At 38.2% G+C, this 8,316-nt stretch overlaps 1 long non-coding RNA gene across 1 annotated transcript; it reads left to right on the top strand.

The window, feature by feature from the left end:
* Nucleotides 1-245: 245 nt before the first annotated feature.
* LOC143846311 (uncharacterized) lies at nucleotides 246-2,508 on the top strand. Its single transcript, XR_013234744.1, has 2 exons — nucleotides 246-295; nucleotides 1,446-2,508. It is a non-coding gene; the product is annotated as an uncharacterized LOC143846311 (long non-coding RNA).
* Nucleotides 2,509-8,316: the final 5,808 nt, after the last annotated feature.

Genomic DNA, 8,316 nt, shown 5'->3' with positions numbered 1-8,316 from the left:
GGAGCACTTTGCATAAAGAGCCGCACAAGGGCTATTCATTGGAGCCACATCATTTTCAGTTATATTTTTACCTCAGTTGAAAAAGTAAAATCAGTTATTTGATGACGTGGATCCAATCAGAGAGCCCTTTTTTTGGCTCTTTATGCAAGGGCTCCCTTGTATCTATCATTCCTCCACTATTTTATATCTACTTTTCCTAAGTTCAGCTATAAATATTTTTCTTCCTTGGTAGAAATTCAACGTCTTCGGTGCTCTCAAGCTTTCGCTTTCATTCATTCTATCTTCCTGTGTTTAGGTATCTTGTTTTCCTATTTGCTCCCTTTTATTAAGTAATTCTGTTTGTTTTGGTAACTATACATCGAAGCTCAGTGTATGGCTTATCTGAACCGTCCAATCACTGCACCGGATGATGATGAGCGTTAGATCTATAGACTTTATGATATTGATATGCGGTTACTAAAATCCCATACAAAAGTTGGGTGATTGGACAATTGATCAGTTTTTTGGGTCATTGCAACATTTGACGGTTGAGATGGCTATACACCGAGTGAGGAAATTCTTAAATTCATGGGTTTCAATACCAATAGACTTTCTGATATGTAGAAGCACAAAGAAAGTGGGCCCATCTTTGATGGATCTGGAACTAGGGGTGCAACTCGGGTCGGGTTGAGGCCAACCCGAGCCCAACCCGAGCAACCATTTGGTCAACCCGAACCCAACCCGAGTTCCAACCCAACAAGGTTCAACCTGACCCGACCTGAGGAATCCTTTTTGCCAACCCGAACCTGACCCAACCTGACTTCAACCCGACCCGACCCAACCCGAGATCTTTATCTTAAAAAATTAAAAAATTATTAAAAATGTGGGGTTCACTCGGGTCGGGTTGCCCAAGCCCTCAACCCGAACCCAACCCGACTTTTTCCCGGGTTGAAACCATCGGGTTCGGGCTGAGCCCGCCCAAGTTGCACCCCTAATCTGGACCGTCCATCTGATAGGCCCCACATTAGATCTTCAATGTCCCAAACCCCCTTATATTGCACCTTTTAGACAAACCTGTTTGGGTGTTTCCTAACAGCCCTCTCTCTAAAAGGGGTCTTCCTAGCAACTCTCAAACAAAGGGCTTGTGGGTGAATGTTATCATAATCAATTAATCATCACAGCATGTGGAAATTGGGTCCACTTGCTTTGACCCTTTAAAAATGGAAGTGATATATTCACCCACTATTCTTCTCCCGGGGGTAGCCCCGTATTATATTTATGACTAGTCTTTTCCACTAAAGGGGTGGCCAGGGAATACCTTTTTGGCCCCCATCTTATTATACGAGAGTAGTTGCATATCATTTCTTTTTATATCATATCTTCAAATAAATAATTTCTTGATGTATTGACTCTTCTTACCTTCGCAACTCCTAAATATTTGTGATATTTTTATGTTTGATACGCAGAAGCAGCTTTAAAAACACTTGCATTCCATGCATTGTGAATGCATCCAAGAAAATGAACAAGAATGCTCGTGATGTTAAGAGAAAGTTTGAAAGAGGGCGAGCCATTAATCTAAATGAAGTGAGAATGAAGAGGTTGTCTATTTTAGGTACGACTGCAGCATCAATTGAACGTTGTATCAGAAGCATTACAATGCATCACCAATTTAAGGATTTGATTTGTCAAGATTGAAGGAATAGGTAATATAGGAAATTTAAAAATCACACAAAAATTAAACAATATAAATGCATGATGTTATACGAGATGTTTAGAAATGCATAATATTGCTCGAGCGGAAAAATAACGATGAAATGTGTGATTTAGAAGATATCGCAAAAAGAACATATAGAGATGCACGACTTGATACGAGATATATGTTTATTAAAAAGAGAAAAAACAACATAGATCTCGCCCTACGGGTTCCGCCCCATTTCTAGAAGCAAATTCAATTTCATTTAATGAACGTGGGCGGGGATGTAATTGGTGACGCAAGGCCGAGGTCGTTGGCAAAATCAACGTCGAGGACGAAGACATGGAAGTTGACATGGACATTACAATCGTAACGATTTTGAACCTCAGAAGACAGAAGTACAAGCACTGATGTGGCATAATCAGTGGCACAATCATGATATCCAAATTCAATATAAAGGCCAATTAAGTAAGCAACAAAAGCATTATGTAGATGCTTGCATAGAAGTGGCATGAGTGGACATTGGGCAAAGACATGTCGGACAGCAAAGCATTTGGTAGATCTATACCAATCTTCCTTAAAAGGCAAGGAGAAGATAGAAACAAACTTTGCTACTACCCAAGATAATGAAGAGAATGGAAAAAATGTGAATTATTATGATGTTAGAAATTGTCTTACAGATCCTAATGAAAACAATAATCATCCAATGATGATTTTGGATCTGTATAATTTTCATTTTTATATTGTATGCAATTTCTATTTGTACTTCTTTTGTATTTAATTTGCAATAATACTTAATGTGTATTTGTCATTATAAGATGATATTAATTTTTCAAGATTGAATCTCAAGTTTTTTTTTTTTTTAAATAATTTTTTTCAGAATATAAGTGTAGCAGATGCATGCATGCATAGCTAATAGTGCTACGAAAAATACAATTCTTTAAGATAAAAAATATTTCTCCAATTTAACATTAGTAAAAGCAAATGTTTGTACAATATCTGAATCAGTAAATTAGTGAGCATGGTAAAAAATATATTTGTATTATTTCAGTTGTATTATGTAAGACACATGTACTTGGAAAAACTTGCCTTTCTTCAGGATTATATAATACGAGCATTAGAACAATTGAGTCCATATAGTTGTGAACCACGAGTTCACTAATCCCACAACTTTTATACTTTGGCATGAGTTCTTTTGTCACTAATTCAAATGGGCATCTATTAAAGAATCAAAAGATTCTATTAAGTCGAGGGTAGGGTGGTGCAGGTTACAAACTAATTTCGCGACTCCACCATACTCGCAGTGCGCGCTTTGAGCTTTGGCTATTCGTTAATATATATATCCGGAGTAACTTTTATCCGTTGAGCGACGGCCCTTCCACTCGGCACCGTCGGATCACTAAGGCGATGGAAAGAGTACTGGATAGAAAGCCTATGGTATCTATGCCTGCTGAAGTCAGCTATTCATTTCCAGGTTTAGGTAAATATCTAATGCGTTCCCCGACCGGAGAGGTCATTTTTGGAGGAGAAACTAACTATGCCCGCCTTACCGCTAATCAGGCGCTCGATCCGGAATTCGTCGAGAGGGAGGTTGAAAGACGTGATCTGTCGTGGCGCTCGTCGTGATTTTCATGCACTGCGTGTTCACTAGGGAAATTAGTTATGAAGTCATCTCCAATAAAAGTTTTTGGGAAGTCCCTAGCATTTTTAGAGAGATTTCTAAGAGATATATGTGGCCCCATTCACCAATCATGTGGACCATTTCATTACTTTATGGTATTGATAGATGCATCAACCAGATACATTTGTCTTCTTTCTACTCGCAATGTAGCTTTTGCAAAACTTTTTGGTCAAATAATAAAATTACGAGCACAGTTTTCAGACTGCCGAGTTAAGACAATTCGTCATGATAATGCACATCAAAAGCATTTAATGAATATTGTGTGTCAATTGGTATAAATGTTGAGCACCAGTTAACCATGTGCATACTCAGAATAGTCTAGCAAAATCTTTGATTAAAAGACCTCAATTGATTGCATGACCATTACTTTTGAAAACAAAATTACCAATTTCTGCCTGGGTCAAGCAATATTACATGCGGCAGCTCTTATCCGCATTAGACCAACTGCTTATCATAAATATTCACCATTGCAACTTGTAGTCAGCCAAGAACCAAATATCTCTCATTTACGAGTTTTTGGTAGTGATGTACATGTCTCGATTGCACCTCCACAAATAACAAAAATGAGTCCACAACGTAGCCTTGGAATTTATGTTGGTTTGATTCTCCATCTATTATTAGATATCTTAAACCACTTACAAAATATATATTTACTGCAAGGTTGGCAGAAAATTGGACATTGTTGGCTACAATAAAGAGAGAAAAAAATCATTATTGATATAGGCTAAAGATCTTTGGAGGCCAAATGGAAGAATTAGAGAATGTTAAAATAACTCCTATAGAGGAAAATGATTGTTAGGATGATCCAAAGCATTCATGTGTGTGTGTGTATATATATATATATATATATATATATATATATATATATATATATATATATATAGAGGAAAATGATTGTGAGCTTGAAGCTCATATAGCTTATATGAGCTTGAGGGCCCAAACACATGTGGGCCCACATTGTTAGGATGATCCAAAGCATTCATTTGAAAGGCCCTTACATAGATAGGGTGTGTACAAAAAATCGGTTCCATAGGATCATCCTAATCCATCCAAAAGTGGAGGGCAAAATGGACAGACACCGTTTGCCACAAATCTGCCCATTTTTGCCCTCAGCTTTTGGAGGGGATAGGATGATCCAATGGAGCTGGTTTTTGGTACACACCCTATCTATGATGGGGCCTTGCAAATGAATGGTTTGGATCACCACAAAAAATGTGGGACCCATGTGTTTGGGCCCTCATGCTCATATAAGCTATATGAGCTTCAAGCTCACAATCATTTTCCTCATATATATATACACACACACACACATACATATATGAGGAAAAGGAGTGTGCGATCGACCGCATATAAGGTTATATGCGGTCGAGGGCCCAAACACATGGGTCCCACGTTTTTTGTGGTGATCAAAACCATTCATTTGCAAGGCCCCATCATAGATAGGGTGTGTACAAAAAATCAACTCCATTGATCATCCTAACCCCTCCAAAATTGAATGGCAAAAATGGGCAGATTTGTAGCAAACGATCAATGTCCATTTTGCCCTCCACTTTTGGATGGGTTAGGATGATCCTATGGAGCTGATTTTTTGTACACACCCTATCTATGTAAGGGCCTTGCAAATAAATGCTTTGGATCATCCTAACAAAGTGGGCCCACATGAATTTTGGGCCCTCGACAGCACCTAAGCTTGGTGCGGTCAAGTGCACAATCTTATTCCTCATATATATATATATATATATATATATATATATATATATATATAGAGAGAGAGAGAGAGAGAGAGAAAATGGTTCCTACACATATGTGTAGAGAGTTCTCTACACACTAGCTTAAAATACAGTGGGGGCCCACATTGTTTGGGTGATCCAAGCCATCCATTTTAAAGGCCCTCACATAGATAGGGTGACTACAAAAAATCAGATCCATAGGATCATCCCAACCCTTGTGGAGGTAAAATGGATGTCTTTAAACCTTTACAAATCAGTCCATTTTTTGCAATGAGAAAACGGTTCCTACACACATGTGTAGATAACTTATCTACACACTAGCTTAAAATACAGTGGGGGCCACATTATTTGGGTGATCCAAACCATTCATTTTTAAGGCCCTCACATAGATAGGGTGTCCACAAAAAATCATATCCATAGGATCATCCTAACCATTCGAACTGTGGAGGCGAAAAATGGACTGATTTGTGAAGGTTTAAAGACATCCATTTTACCTCTACAAATCGTAGGGTTGGGATGATCCTATGGATCTGATTTTTTGTAGACACCCTATCTATGTGAGGGCCTTTAAAATGGATGGCTTGGATCACCCAAACAATGTGGGCCCCCACTGTATTTTAAGCTAGTGTGTAGAGAACTCTCTACACATATGTGTAGGAACCGTTTTCTCATATATATATATATATATATATATATATATATATATATATATATGAGGAAACTGTTAGTGAGCTTAAGCGCACCAAACCTATGGTGCGCTTGCGCTTAAGCTCCCCAATCACATGTGGTGATCCAAACCATTCATTTGCAAGGCCTTATGATAGATTTATCTGCCCATTTTTTGTCCTCCACAAATGGAGGGGTTAGGATGATCCTATGGAACTGATTTTTGGTACACCCCCTATCTACTTTAAAATGAATGCTTTGGATCAACCTAACAAAGTGGGCTCCCATGTGATTGGGCGCTTAAGCACACCATAACTTTGGTGAGCTTAAGCGCACCAACAGTTTCCTATATATATATATATATATATATATATGGGAAAGGTGTGCGTACTCGGTCGAGTAGATAAGCTTATCTACTCGGTTGGGTTAAAAACAGTGGGGGCCCACATTTTTGGGGTGATCCAAATCATTCATTTGAAAGGCCCTTACCTAGATAAGGTGTCCACGAAAAATCAGCCCCATAGGATCATCCTAACCAATCCAACAGTGGAGGGAAAATTGGGCAGATTTGTGGACAAGCTGTGTTTGTCCATTTTTTCTCATTTTTCCCTCCACTGTTGCATGGGTTAGGATGATCCTATGAGGCTGATTTTTGGTGGACACCCTATCTAGGTAAGGGCCTTTCAAATGAATGGTTTTGATCACCCCAAAAATGTGGGCCCCCACTGTTTTTAACCCGACCGAGTAGATAAGCTTATCTACTCGACCGAGTACGCACATCTTTCCATATATATATATATATATATATATATGAGGAAACTGTTGGTGAGCTAGCTTGCCCAATCACATGGGGGCCCACTTTGTTAGGATGATCCAAACCATTCATTTGAAAGTCCCTTACATAGATGGGGGGTGTACCAAAAATCAGCTCCATAGGATCATCCTAACCCCTCCATTTGTGGAGGACAAAAATGGACAGACACAAATTTGCCCCATTTTTGTCCTCGACAAATGGAGGGGTTAGGATGATCCTATGGAGCTGATTTTTGGTACACCCCCTATCTATGATAAGGCCTTGCAAATGAATGGTTTGGATCACTCCCCAAAATGTGGGACCCATGTGATTGGGAAAGCTAGCTCACCATAAGTCAGTTTCCTATATATATATATATATATATATATATATATATATATATATATATATATAGAGAGAGAGAGAGAGAGAGAACATTTCCTACACACTCGTGTAGGTAAGTTACCTACGCACTACCTTAAAATACAGTGGGGGCCCACATTGTTTGGGTGATCCAAACAATTCATTTGAATGGTCCTCACATAGATAGGGTGTCCACAAAAAATCAAATCCATAGGATCATCCCAACCCTACGATTTGTGGAGGTAAAATGGACGTGTATAAACCTTCACAAATTAGTCCATTTTTTGCCTCCATAATTTGAATGGTTAGAATGATCCTATGGATCTGATTTTTTGTGGACACCCTATCTATATGAGGACCATTCATTTGAATCACCCAAACAATTTGGGCCGCCACTGTATTTTAAGGTAGTGCCTAGGTAACTTACCTACACAAGTGTGTAGGAAATGTTTTCTCATATATTTTTTTTCGAGGGTACGTCTAAGACGCACCCTCCGTAACGCCGCTTCCTTTTTTAAAAAAAAATTAATTGGGCACACCATTACAGCCAATCACAAGGCTTCTCTCTCTTCAAGCATATATAACCAAACGCGCTTCAAGCGTATAATCTTTTTCCTCATATATATATAAGACATTCATTGTAAAATAGGGGGAAAATATATCACAAGTACGTGTTTTTTGGCAAGCATTATCTGCTTCCCTCACACGAGTTCAAAGTAAAATGTGATAAAATTGCAAAATAAATAATATTAAAACTTTAAAAAAGTTATAGAAATAATGCAGCGCAGGTTTAGAAACTATCAAGTAAAACTTCAAAAGAATTTTAGATATTTACCTCAAAACTACTTCTTCATAAATTCGATTTATGGCCTAACACTTTGCAGGCAGAGATCTCCACTTACCAAAATTGATAGCAAAGGGTATCCATGAAGCAAGAGTTCGAAGCTCTATGAACAATTCCAGTTAAAGCAGGCCTCTCTTGGTTCCTCTAAAAACTATTTGCAATCTTATATGCACATGGAAAAGGACTCAATTGACAAAGATCAATTTGGGTGATAAAAACAATGGTTTATTTGACAAAGACTGCCTTACATGTGTTAAATTTTCAAAAAAAATAAAAAAAATACTATTCACTGCAAAAAGAAATATCTTAGGAAAACCAGAAGTAATAGAACTGAGCGATGTCCGACATGGTTACTTTCGCTCATTTAGAAAAATCCATGAAACATGACTACCAGGCTCGCGCCGCTCATCGGCCCTAGGGTAGTCCTTTTTGTTAACAAGTTACATTTCTGAGGCAATCTCACCTCTACTCCCTCTATATCAGTACAAAAAACAGCATTTCAAACTACAACCAATACTCACAAATTACACCTGGTAGTGCAATACACACTAAACCAACAAAAAAAAT

Source organism: Tasmannia lanceolata, unplaced genomic scaffold (assembly GCF_043159265.1).
Source record: "Tasmannia lanceolata isolate RefF3 unplaced genomic scaffold, GAP_Taslan_0.1 ptg000015l, whole genome shotgun sequence".
NCBI classification, from domain to species: domain Eukaryota; kingdom Viridiplantae; phylum Streptophyta; class Magnoliopsida; order Canellales; family Winteraceae; genus Tasmannia; species Tasmannia lanceolata.
This window is presented reverse-complemented; position numbering and strand designations above follow the sequence as displayed.